Source organism: Amblyomma mixtum, chromosome 7 (assembly GCF_055824585.1).
Source record: "Amblyomma mixtum isolate Tamu chromosome 7, ASM5582458v1, whole genome shotgun sequence".
Classification (NCBI taxonomy): Eukaryota; Metazoa; Arthropoda; class Arachnida; order Ixodida; family Ixodidae; genus Amblyomma; species Amblyomma mixtum.
Genome location: NC_143018.1, coordinates 110512242 through 110524821, shown reverse-complemented (window position 1 = coordinate 110524821; position 12580 = coordinate 110512242).

Sequence of the window (12580 nt, the reverse complement as noted above, 5' to 3'; positions counted from 1 at the left end):
CAACCGTGTTTTTAAAAATTCGCGTGCCGATTGGTGTCTTCGTAGCGACCGATTTTGAAACTATAATCGGGAAAATAGACGTCACTAGCCTGTTGACGTCGACAGGCCATCACACGCTGTCATTCGCTGGAGCCACGGCAGCCACGACCTCACGTGCACACTTCCGGCAGCCATGAAAATCGGCCTTTTTCATTTTCCTGTGCTGCCACCTCGCGTACAACGCTGGAAGCTCACTGGAAGGGTACTGCGCGCCCAACCCGGCCGGACTGAGTGCCGCTGCGGAGCACGTTTTTTGGAATCTGTCGACGATGGCGTGTCCTGGGCAGCACCTGGTATCTGGAGAATTTCTACGGCTGACTGGTGGCTGGGTGCGAAGTCTGAGGCAAGCTGTTGTGCCCACCGAAGAGCAAATTCTTCAGTATCTCCAATCATCCGGCATGCGATACGATCGCCAGCTATGCAAGGGCCGCCACTTCAAACATGAAGGCAACATTCGGAACGTAATGTTCAATGAAATATCCCCGATCATTTCCCATTTATTGGTGGTGATGCTGTTCAGCTTTATCAAAACGAGCCGCAGCTTAGTTGCATGGAGGCCGATCTGCATACAGTCGCGATATTGAATGTGCAAACTCGTATGTGCTTGCTGGTGTTCGATTCCAGTTCGCAGTGTTTTAATGTAGGAACAGATGAAATGGCCACATTTCTGCCTCGATTGACCTTTATTTTTTCTTCAGTTCCACCATCCGTCCGTCCGTAGGGATCCGTACGGATGTGCGTGCTGCGAAACTTTTGGAGATAACTTAAATATACCCGATTCACTTTTTGCCCTACCGGGTTACAATCCTAAAGCCATTTTTGGTGACGAACAGGAAGCGTGTGAGGCTACCGCTGCAGTGCACCTTTGCTTGTTTCTTGGGCTGTGTGGAACATGGGCTGTGTGGAACGCTTCAGTGGAGGGCTCCGTATTAATATATGCGACTTGGACTTATTTCACGTGCACTGACATGCACAGCACACTAGTGCTTTTGTATTTCGCCTCCACTGAAATGCGGCTGTCGGGGTGTGCATCGAAACCGCGATCTTGAGATCAGTGACCGGAAGTCTGGCCTGGAAGTCTGGAAGTGCCGCGGTGCCGAGGCCTACCTGCACACGAATAAAAGATTTCGTAATAGACTGCACACGCATTTAACCGCGGTAACTTGTCCGTACCTGTCACAGAGTGATTCCCGCTCAGTTTTGACGTGCTTGACGTTGCCCAAGGGCGGCCACGATCTTCGAGCCGGCGAACTGCTTTTATCCACGCTTCGCGTCGAAGGCGGTCCCAGGAAGCGTTCGGAGAGCGAAAAAATCCGACTTTGCTTCCATTTATATATTGGACATTGCAGCCGTATGAAACACATGTCGTAGGCATCGCCAAATGCGTCGTGCTGAGCGCCCGAAGGCTGCAGCAAAGCACCAACCCCGTAGGAAGCCGGTTTGTTTACACAGCGCCTCCTCTATTTTTACAATGCCTGCCGAGTAGGGCCGATCCGACCATCCAAAACCCTCTCCTGTCCTCCTTTCCTACTGTCCGCCGTCGGCTAGCCTTCGCGCCTGCTGTGCGTCTGTGGGGGAGATGACCATCTGGGTGGCGCCAGACAAAAAAAGCGGACGGAGCCACTTTATCATTTCTATCTTTCTTCGTGAGGCAGCGCTCTGCATCCTTCATGACCATCAGGCCGCCTGTCAGGTATGGACGCGTCATTGAGCGCGCTGTTCGTGGCGCTGCTCACCGTGGAGCGCTGGTCATCGCGAAGCCGCTGCAGGCGCTGGTTTTAAAAGGAGTCACAGCGAGTGCGGCGCAGCGGCGTTGGCATTGCAACGAAAGGCTGTGGCAGCTTTGCCTAATCATGTCGGTCTTTTAGCTAAGCTACAACGCTGAAACATTCCGGGAGAGGAACAAACTGCTTGGAGAAAATATGAAATCAGATGGTAAAAGTAGTTATGCTATTTTGGCTTTGAATTCTATCATGTTCAGTAAGGAAAATTGGAGAATGAAATGAAGAAGGCATGGCAAATCTTCACGACAAGGCATTTTTCAAGACTACCAGACAGCAATAGCTTTCAAGTCGTAGCTGTACTTTTGTCAGGATAAGCTGTCATTGTTACGACGACTAGATAGAGATTATTCTCTGTCCTTGGCAGCCTGCTGGTACGATAGTTTTGAGAAGCGAAAAATGAACTTCATTCGCAAATATACGGCGCAGCAGCTGTTGCCAAACCATATCGGAAGTTCTGCCTGGTCCTTACTGCAACCAGGCGCTAATAAAACGATGCAAAACAAAGAAAAGCGCCTGAAGAAAAGGAGGCAGATAAAACGAAAATCAAAAACCTCTTCAGCACGTGTTCAGGGGCAGTCACTGTAAAGGCCGAACCGCAAGGCCGAGTTTCTTCGGCGCCGCGTCAGCGTCTCTTCTACCGGCGTTGTCGTTCGGCGCCGCAAGAGAGGGCGACCAAACCCATGAGGGCGTACGAACTGGCGTCTCCACCCGGGCGTTAGGTGTGTTTTGATTGTTTTTGAGCTCCGCTCGCGCACGAGATGATTTGTCCTCCTCGTGCGTACAAAAGTGGTTGCGCTACAATGCAAACTTCTTAAGCCTGCAAATACCTGCTAATGCAAACAAATAGACACCAATTCTAAAAATGTAAATGGCTGTAAATACAAAGATTTGCATATACTATTACTGTAAATTGTTGTAAATATATGTGAATAAATACGTAAACGTCAACTTCTTTTGTACTGTCTGTGCAGCGAAGTTCCTCAGCTCCACTTAAACGAGCTTAAAATTGCCCACTCTTCACACAAAACTGAAAGCAGCAGCCCTGCTGCAGATAATTATCCGGTTACATTTTACTGCTGCTGCGAGGACACCTCGTCAGCTTCGCGGACCACATCATTTACCAGCGCAAAACAATTTTCGTTAACAATGGTGCCGCGAAACGAACGAGCCTTAAAATTTGTAACACTCTACTCCTCTGGCAAGGAAGAGCAATAAGTAGCGCAAGTACCTCAAACAGCGCATAAAGTATGCCAGCCGCCATCCTCAAGGGATAGGTGGAGTGATCGCCTCAGGCCACCTCTGCAAACGGCGAGCAAAGCTGCCGCTCCAGCCGATTGCCGTTGGAAAAAGCGCCGCGCCACGGATGAAGCGAGAGCTACACAAGAAGGGGTAGACAGCAAGAATCTGACAGACGCCAGGAGTAGGAGTAGGACAGCGCTATCACCACCGCGCGCCCATACGCAAGCATGACGCAAGCAGTGCTACCTAGAGTCACTGGAAAAAATTTCAGAGTACCGCAAAGGTCGGAATTTGACTGGCAACACTGAGCGGCCACTGCCATTTACCTTCCAAGCCGACTGCGTCGCAGGAAGGTAGCCGTGTTGAGAGCTTGATATTCGGTGACATATCGGGTTGAGTGTTCACTGAAGCGCAAATACTTCGTGCTCGGAGACAATGGTTACTCAGAAGAGAAAAAAATATTGTTATTTTGTGCGGAGTAATGCAGCCGGCGGTTGTTTTACTCCGCGGTTGCGTTTACTGCAGAAACTGTGCTATGATTGTGAGCAGCATCTTAGCGCTGCTATCGGGAGCTTGTGCACGCCTTTTTTTTCCCCTTCCGCGGAGCAAGCTACGAAGGAAACATTTCGCCACTCCGAGCAGCAAAGAGACAAGCTCGTGCTTTTGGGCAGTGAGCATCGTGGACCGCCATGGGACCGCCGTCTCATTCAAGCAGGACGAAACTACTTGACATTAGCTTCTTCCCATCCACTCTAGGCTTCTCAAAGTCTTCAGCGCAAAAGTGGTCCTGCAAATGTTTGTTGTACAGTTAGAAGAGTGATGCTGGTCACCCGAATGCTGGGCTGCTCAAGGAGGCTCCCAGGGCTTTTTCGAGTGAAGCCCTGTTTCAAACACGTGGAACAAGAAAAACATGGAAGATAGCTGTAATAATAAGCTGAAATACCCAAATAAAGAGGCGAAGAAAAAGAATATGTTTTAAAGGTTTCTAAGTTTACGCAGTGACACTTAAAATAGCTCATTTGAGATGTAAACACGCATGTCGCCGCAAACACGCAGCTTCAAGGATTGCTAACATTTGACCCATTTATTTCTATTTTTCTACCAGTCCCAACACGACTGAACAGAAAGCGGCCGTTACGTGAACGTAAGACATGCCCAACCATGCTTTTATTGACTGCGATCGTCACGGTCCGCGAAAAACAAGTGCCATGGGTCGAATGGCGCGAGGCGCGGAAAGATCGTGCGAGTGCTTGGTGTACGTTAGGACGCAGAATTCTCGCGCGAAAAATGTGCCTTCGCGTGCCACAAGCACGGAATAGTCGGAAGAGCCGCGTGTGTTGAGTAACAAGCGCGTACACGTGTACCCGCGTCAAGCGGGCAAGCCGCGAACGCTCCCTGCGCGACATGCGCGACGGTCTTGCTGTGAACCTATTTTCTTAGCATCCTATCGCTAACACCGCGTGCACTGCGCTTACATACCTTCTAAAACAGCACCAAAAAGCACAAGCAAGGTGCACTTACCTCGCACAAGCGCGTGTTTTTTGAAAGCTTGAAGTTCTCCCGGCCGATTCTGTACAACTACGCAGAACGACGCTCTCGGTCATTTTTCCCGGTCGGAATCAAGAAAAAAAGTCTTTCCGGACTCGGTTCGGTTGCTGCATCCGAAGGCGCAGCAGCCAGACACGATTTCTTCAGTATCAAACACGAGAGCGACAGTTGCAACACGAGAAACGTCGGGAACCTGCGCTCTTCTCAGCCGGCCCCACCGGCGCTTGGAAGGTATATGGCACCCCAAGGCCACGTGGTACGGTTGGGCCAATGTCCGCGTCGGCGGCGCGGGGAAAAGAAATGCGGTACTCTGAAATGTTTTCCAGTGACTCTAGTGCTACCATCTGGCTAGCGCCGTAGCGCGGCAACTAACTGAAGTGAGGTGCACCGACGGCTCCCATTGCGAAGCGGGCGATGCGGCTGGCATTGTAAAAACAGAGGAAGCGCTGGTTTGCACTTCCAGTATGTTTCGCGACACCACCGCCAGGGGATGGGCGCATGCGCAGTCGCGTCGTGAAAAAGGCGGATTGTCTGCTCGTGCCGCAGCGGGACCTCGGGCAAGCGCGATCTAGGGCATTGTCTTTGCACATATGGATTAAATTTACCACTGCCGCCTCTTTCTGTCGGGAGTTCGGGAGCCACTCGCAGTGCCTTTGTCGCAGTGACAAGTGAAGAAATCCGGCGACCACCGCAATCCTGGCAGGCGAAGAGAGAGCGGAGAGACGCTGCCGACGCTGCTGCTGGGGTGCTGGGTTCGACAACCGGAAGTCGCAAAACCTAACGTCAGCGAATGACGTAATCATCGGCGGGGTCCAGCCACAGAGCTGTTTTCTTTATTATTTAGTAGTGCCCCACGTGTAGGAGTTAAGAGCGGAGAGGAGGCGCATAATTTTTAATCGTCTATAACTTCGTTGTTATTGATGCTAGCTCAAAAATTCTTATGCTGGGGTGCCGGGTCTGCTTTATGGAATCTCAATTAATTTATTGCACTGTCCCTTTAAGGGGTTTACCTTCGCAAAGGTACGGCGCAGTGAAGGGCTTAAGGAATTTCGACCACCTGCGGTTTTTTTTAAATTTCACTGATATCGCACAGTACACAGGCCTCCAAAAGTTCGCCTCCATCAAAATTCAACCGCCGCGGCCGGGATCGAACCCGCCTATTTCGGGTCAGCAGCCGAGCACCATAACCACTGAGCCACCAGGGCGGCTAAAACCAGTCCTCTAGGCCAAATCTTTTAACAGGCGGCGGTTGATGCCCAACACCTGTGGCAGACAGCCATCGCTAAAAATGCGACTGTGCACCCGAAGCACGTTACCTCTTCAAAACTTGCGCAGAGGTTTAAAAAATCCGGCTGGACCAACACGATGCCAAGATCATTTCATCAAAATGGTGTTTTAAAACCCAAACTTACACTGCGGAGCAGGCAATTCTTCATGCGCCTTGTCACCAAGTTGAGGCGGGTTCCTCCTACTGCTACTGACTCAGGGGCGGCCAATTGCGCTCAACCTCCTCCGTCATACGCGAAATGAAAAACTACTGCAGTTTGGAATTCGTAACACCTTAGAGGAAATTACGGAAGCACACCTCACCGTACAACACGTAAGACTCTCAGGAACTGAAACCGGACGGTTCATCTCGAAAAAAGCAGGAATACATAAGAAGGAATCCGTGCACACACCTTGCGAATTACACGACATATGTGATTTTTGTAACAGGTCTCTTACATCACGTCCGCTGGATGCCGACGTGATGAGGGAAGGGCAAAACGCATTTACACCAGGCCGCCCAAATTTTGCTTTGTTAGTCGTAGACGCCGGCAGGCTGGCAGTTTGAACGAAACGTATGTACTGGGTGCGTAAAAATTTCTCACGACACAGGGTCTCGTGATAACGCGTGTAGTAGAGCAATCATAATACCGTGACCTAAAATCTCTCTAGGAGGTGCTGTTCTGGCGCCTCATAACCTTGGCATCTTCTTAGGTGTTACGTAGCGGGATATACTGCTCTTAAGGAGAACCTGTTTTCGTAGGTCTTGTGGTACACCTATTTAAAAACATGTGGTTCTAGCGGGGTGGGGTACAACGCACATGTAAGCTCAGTCCTACCTGTTTCTGTAGGTGCTCATCGTAACCTTCGAACATGGTAACATCTTGGCCGGCGTTACCACGTATACTGTGGGGCTTAACGTCCCGAAGCGACACATGGACTTTCGAAGAAGCAGTGTTGGAAGGCTGTGTAAAAAGTGTGACCACAGGGGGTACAACAATTCGCTCTCATTTTACGCAGCACTACGGCGTTTCTGTGCTTTGCCTGCGTAAAAAAATGCCCGGGGCATCCGGTCCTGAACCCACGCTTTTCGGACAAGCATCCAAACGTGCAAACCATTAAGCCTAGACGGTGGATTAGTATTGACAGGCTATAAATGTATTCCTTGTGTTTTGCTTCTCATCAGAGTATGCTTTTTCTTAATAGCTGGTGTAGATTCGGTAATGCGTTCGACCATACGGATTGTACCACGCGGAGAATAACATTTCCGCACAAGTACGTCCGTAAAGAACTGTTATTCAGCTGTTATAACTAACAAACCTTGATTTATCTGGAAATGCAATAATTTTTTCTAAAACAATTAAAAAAATAACACCTATAATTGTGCCATAAACTGCACTAAATACCATAAACCACTTATTACCAACTGTAAAAGGACAGAAAGCTTGAATGATGTGCATAAAATAGCCAGCGATGAATACGCATCCCCAGATATTTCAGTACATTAGCAGACCATAGGCGCGGACTGGGGCCAATTGTTTAATTTAGCTTTATGAAAAATATAGCGAACGAATCTGAGGCACTTGTAAATTATTACAGAAAGAGTGGAGTTGCGTGGTTATTTTTTTCAAAACAGTATTTTTGTTACGGTGCTATTCTTTACGCACTGACAATCAGTTTAATTAGCCACAACTGGCGCATTTAAAATGATACAAGATTGTAACGGTACTAAGATTGTAATTATACACCGGGCAGGAGGATGAGGATTTACTAATGATTATTCTAAGTAATAAAAAGATAAAGTCCTAAAATGGAATCCATGGACCGCCATGTTTATTTTCATCAAGTGGCTATCAGTATCCCCGAATACACTTTACACAAATTCTTTACGTAATCACTTAGGAGAGGCAAGAAATCTTGCGAAGGATCGAGTAAATGGCGCAAACTGCCCCTGACACAAAGAGTTCTAGTGACCACGCAGCATCTTCAAATTCACTCCAGACCCGGAAGAGCGCATAAATTTCAATTGCCAAGAACAAACAGATTCCTCCGGTAGAAAAAAAACACCACAACGGAATGAAGGTGCTTATCAGGTAATAACGCTGTAGTAAGCACAGCCGTAATGCAGCGATCGTTTCCTGTACGGTTCAGTTTGTCTTTGTCATAGAGGTATCACCTGGTACTTATGCACCAGGTGTCGTTATTAGCGCCGAATTAACCGGACTTACATTTTAAAGAAGAAAGCCTTACTTCACGAGCTCAAATCGGCACACCGAGTTTCTGTGAATCTTGTCGTTGAGGGTCACCACGGCTAAACCGTAAATAAAAAAAAATAAATATTACCGATCTGGGCTTGGAACCCGCGATGAGGCGAACAGATCAGCTTCCTGACCACAGCACGGGAGCACTACGCTATCGCCGCGTATTTTTCTTTATTGCTCGTAAGAAATGCCGTAAAGAAAAATCTGAATGTGCTCACGCCACAAAACACTCTGCTGCGTAATACGACCCCTCCATACCCCCGCACGTGTCCACCTTCCCAAACATCCAAATCTTGGGAAGCACATGCATCTATTTAGATTGGGCAGCCGGCTAGGTGGCTCTTCCACGACTGCATATACTAAAGCGCACTGCTCACGGAACAAATATTTTGACGGCAGCGGTGATTCAGCCTGGCAGTCTATCATACCGCTCTTCCAGCGAATCAACACTCCCATCAGCATCAATAGATCACATTGCAGAGCACAGTCTATCTCAGCAGGCAAACAACGGATACCTTAGGCTGTGATTTCAATGTCCATCTTGAGCGTTCGCTGTATTATGTCCCAGATAAAAATTGCATCACTGCACAAAAAAAAAGCGGTCAGGGGTCACGGGTGTATTGCGCAGGAGGCAATTCACCATTCATGGCACAAACATCTCCTTAACATAAAGTAGTGCTTTGACATGCGGTGTTAATGTGCGCAGTTTAAAGAAGAACGTTTTTCCAGCAAGAGAAATGCATAATCGTTTAACAGGTTTCACAAACAGTGGTGCCACGAAACACCAGGAAAGGTTGCCGATACAACAGTATAGCAAACAAATACTCAGTAAGTACCTGAGTCACCTCCCTTCTCGAGAGGCTATACATATGTTCAAAACAAAACCGCACAATGAGGAAATTGAAGGTGTCAGCAACTTCGTGAAGAAATCCCCGTAAAGGCGCAGTACGAGTCTGCTCAGTGCACGCGAATAAGAGAGGCAAGTGAGCACTAAGATGCCTGCCTAATGAGCACAGCTACTAAAATGGAATGGTTTGCAGATTTGAAAAGAAAAAATAAACTCGAGACAAACTGATGTACGAACAAGTGAACAAAACCAATTCCATCATTTTCTAGAAAGAGAAATAGGTTGTCACGAGGCATGGCTTTGATTGGGAGCGCCATACGAAAGTAGCTAATATTCTGCGCATCACCTACACCTTCTTTCTCGCACAACAGAGAACGTGCAAGATGTAGGCAAGTTTTGCCAATAAAAATAAATATTGCAATGTTGAGCCCGAGCAAAAAACAGAGTTCCTTACCCATAGAAACCTGGGTTTGTGTTCTCATGGACATTATCTGTGAATCCCAGAAGGCTCCACTGTTGCTTATTTTGTAAAGAGCAACCCCTAGGTACAGAAGCGCGCCGCAGTCCCAGCTTATCACATAAAAATGACTTGGCCTCACACCCCAATGTGCCAACCAAATCCAGCCGCCGCGGTGGCTCAGTGGTTACGGAACTGGGTTGCTCAGCCGAAAGACGCGGGTTCGATCCCGGTGGCGGGGGTCGCATTTCGACTCTGTCGAAATGCTAGAAGCCCATGTACTGTGCGATATTAGAGCAGTAAGTGCACGTAAAGAAACAGCAGGTGGTCGAAATGATTCGATCTCCACTACAGGAGGGTAGATGTGTAGGCCAGTTGGTGAGACATGAAGGAGCTAGACACCGCAGCGGACACGGGCAAGTACCGCAAGCAAATACCGCCCTGTGTCGTCTTCTTTCTCTGTCCCGTGTCCGCTGCGGTGTCTAGCTCCTCCACTACAGCGTCCCTCAAAGCCTGAGTCGCTTTGGGGCGTAAAACCCCAATAAACCAAACCACAACAAAACCAACCAAAATCCTTTGGACTTCTCTAACATCAGTGTGGCACGTGATACCTCACAAAATTCTGCAGCCAAACGGCTTCGCCGCAGCCGATCACTACTCGTGTTAAACTGCAGTACACTCTCGCGCTCTGCATTGCATACTGTCGTGTTCAATAATTAATTCTGGTATCAAACCAATATCATCGCCAGATGGCCCGATGACCCAGCACAGCAAAACCTTGAGTCAAACAGGCTTAACCATACTTCCGCACGTCTACTCGGTTTAGCTAAGAGAAAACATGACTTTTTTATAGCAATACGTAGTTTACCTGAAAGTTGCTGCTCAGAGCTTCCATTTATAGATCAGAGAAAACGTGGTTCCTAGGGTGTAAAAAAGCTGTAAAGTAGAAGACGCGTCAACTTTTCTGCACTCACGTGAAACAACCGATTGAGCAAAATATTCACAGCAAGTTAAAGACTATGATCGGTCAAAAAAATTTACGAAATGTGTGTTCTCAAAGAAAAAAATACTGATAAGCCTCGCAATCCGGCTTCCTGTGATAATGATGCCATCTGATGACGCCCACATTCCCACACGACATTATGCATGCATAGTGATTCGCACGCATGACTGTATCGAAAGAAAATGCCCCTCCACGTTTGTGCCTGATTGTGCATCTTGATACACGCAACGAATATACATCATAGGAACATTACGAATCTGCGAGCGAACTGTAGAATGTTCACTGGCATCTGATCGCTAAATAATGAAAATAATGGATAACAAGAAGAGCCTTTACGCCACAGAGGGGTGGAGAAAAGTGGCTACTGCAGTCTGCGGAGTATTCCAGAGGTGCTGAGACGTGCGGGTGATGCCGGGTGGGTGGTGCTAGGATCATAACTGGAAGTTGCATTCTTGCCGCCTTGAGGACGCCGACACCAATGGCATAAAATTGCGATAACAGCTACGACCGAAAAGCTGGAAGATGAAGACCACGTCGGTGCTCTTAAGGTTTAACGTACGCAGCGCTAAGCGGAAGTTGTTCGGCTTGGCCTCCACTGCGGACAGACAGCCACCAATTTTCCAATGGGTACAAACAACTTTTCTCGACCTGCTGCTTGCGTTTTCAGTAGTGAAATTCTTTGGAAAACGGTCGCTGACCTTCCCATTTTCAGCGCATTGGTGACAGCTCCCATCATAGGCCACCACACACGCCATACGTAGGTTGTGGGCAACGATCGCACTGCTTCATTTCATTTCATTTTATTACCTTAAAGACCCACGAGGGGTATTACATAAGGGGTTGGTACATATACTTCGGTGAGCAAGTGTGAACATAACGAAACATGACTGGTAACGTTATTGGCAAAGTTGGATGAGCACATGATGGCTCCGATGTCGTTGGGTAGGTCGTTCCAGTCTGCTGCAGTACGAGAAAAAAATAATGCGGCAAAGGTGGTAGTACGGCCACGAGGTCTGGAAACTTGAAAAGGATGACGAGTGCGGTGAGATATGCGGGCTCGAGGGACGATGTAGGGTGCGCGTCCTAGTGAACTATGGAAACATTTATCGAACAAGCAAAGGCTGGCAATGCGGCGACGAAGTGATAAAGGCAATAAGTAGAATTCAGCTTTCAACGCTGATACACTGATGTCGTAAGAATACGATGAATGGGTGAATCTCGCTGCTCTGTTTTGGACTGATTCGAGTGCATTTATAAGGTAAGCTTGGTGCAGGTCCCAAATGGGTGAGGCATATTCTAATTTTGGTCTCACAAGGGATTTGTATGCTAATAACTTTACATGTTTATGGGCTTGGCGGAGATGACGTCTTAAAAATCCAACTGTTTTATTAGCAGATGAAATTATGCTCGTAACGTGTGTGCTCCAGGACAAGTCGCTACACAGGGTAATGCCTAAATACTTGTATGATAAAACCGGGTGTACAGAGACGTCAGCTATTACGTATGGGAAATGAAGCGGATGGCGGCGACGCGTGTAGGACAAGATTTTACATTTATGAGGGTTAAGTTCAATTGACCAATTGGCACACCATTCCTGAATGCGGTTAAGGTCGTCTTGAAGAGATATTTGGTCAGAGGGGTTACTAACTTGGCGATAAATGACACAATCATCGGCGAACATCCGAATATTCCTACATACATTCGTTGGTAAATCGTTAACATAAATTGAAAAAAAGAAGCGGATGGAGGACAGACCCTTATTGGACACCTGACGTTACTGTAATAGGCTAAGAGTTGTGGCTGTTAACGGTGACGCACTGTGAGCGTTTAGTCAAGAATTCTTCTATCCATTTAAAGATATTACAGGGGAGGTTCAAAAATGAAAGTTTCAGTAGTAAGTGTTTGTGGGGAACCTTATCAAACGCTTTCGCATAGTCTAGAAAAATAGCATCGGTGTGTAGGTTAGAGTCAAGATTAGCATGCAAATCATAGATAAAAATGGCCAGCTGTGTTTCGCATGACAGTCTGTAGGTTAGAGTCAAGATTAGCATGAAAATGATAGGTAAAAATGGCCAGCTGTGTTTCGCATGACAAGCCTTTCCGAAAACCATGTTGTGCAGAATGGAAAAAGTTGTG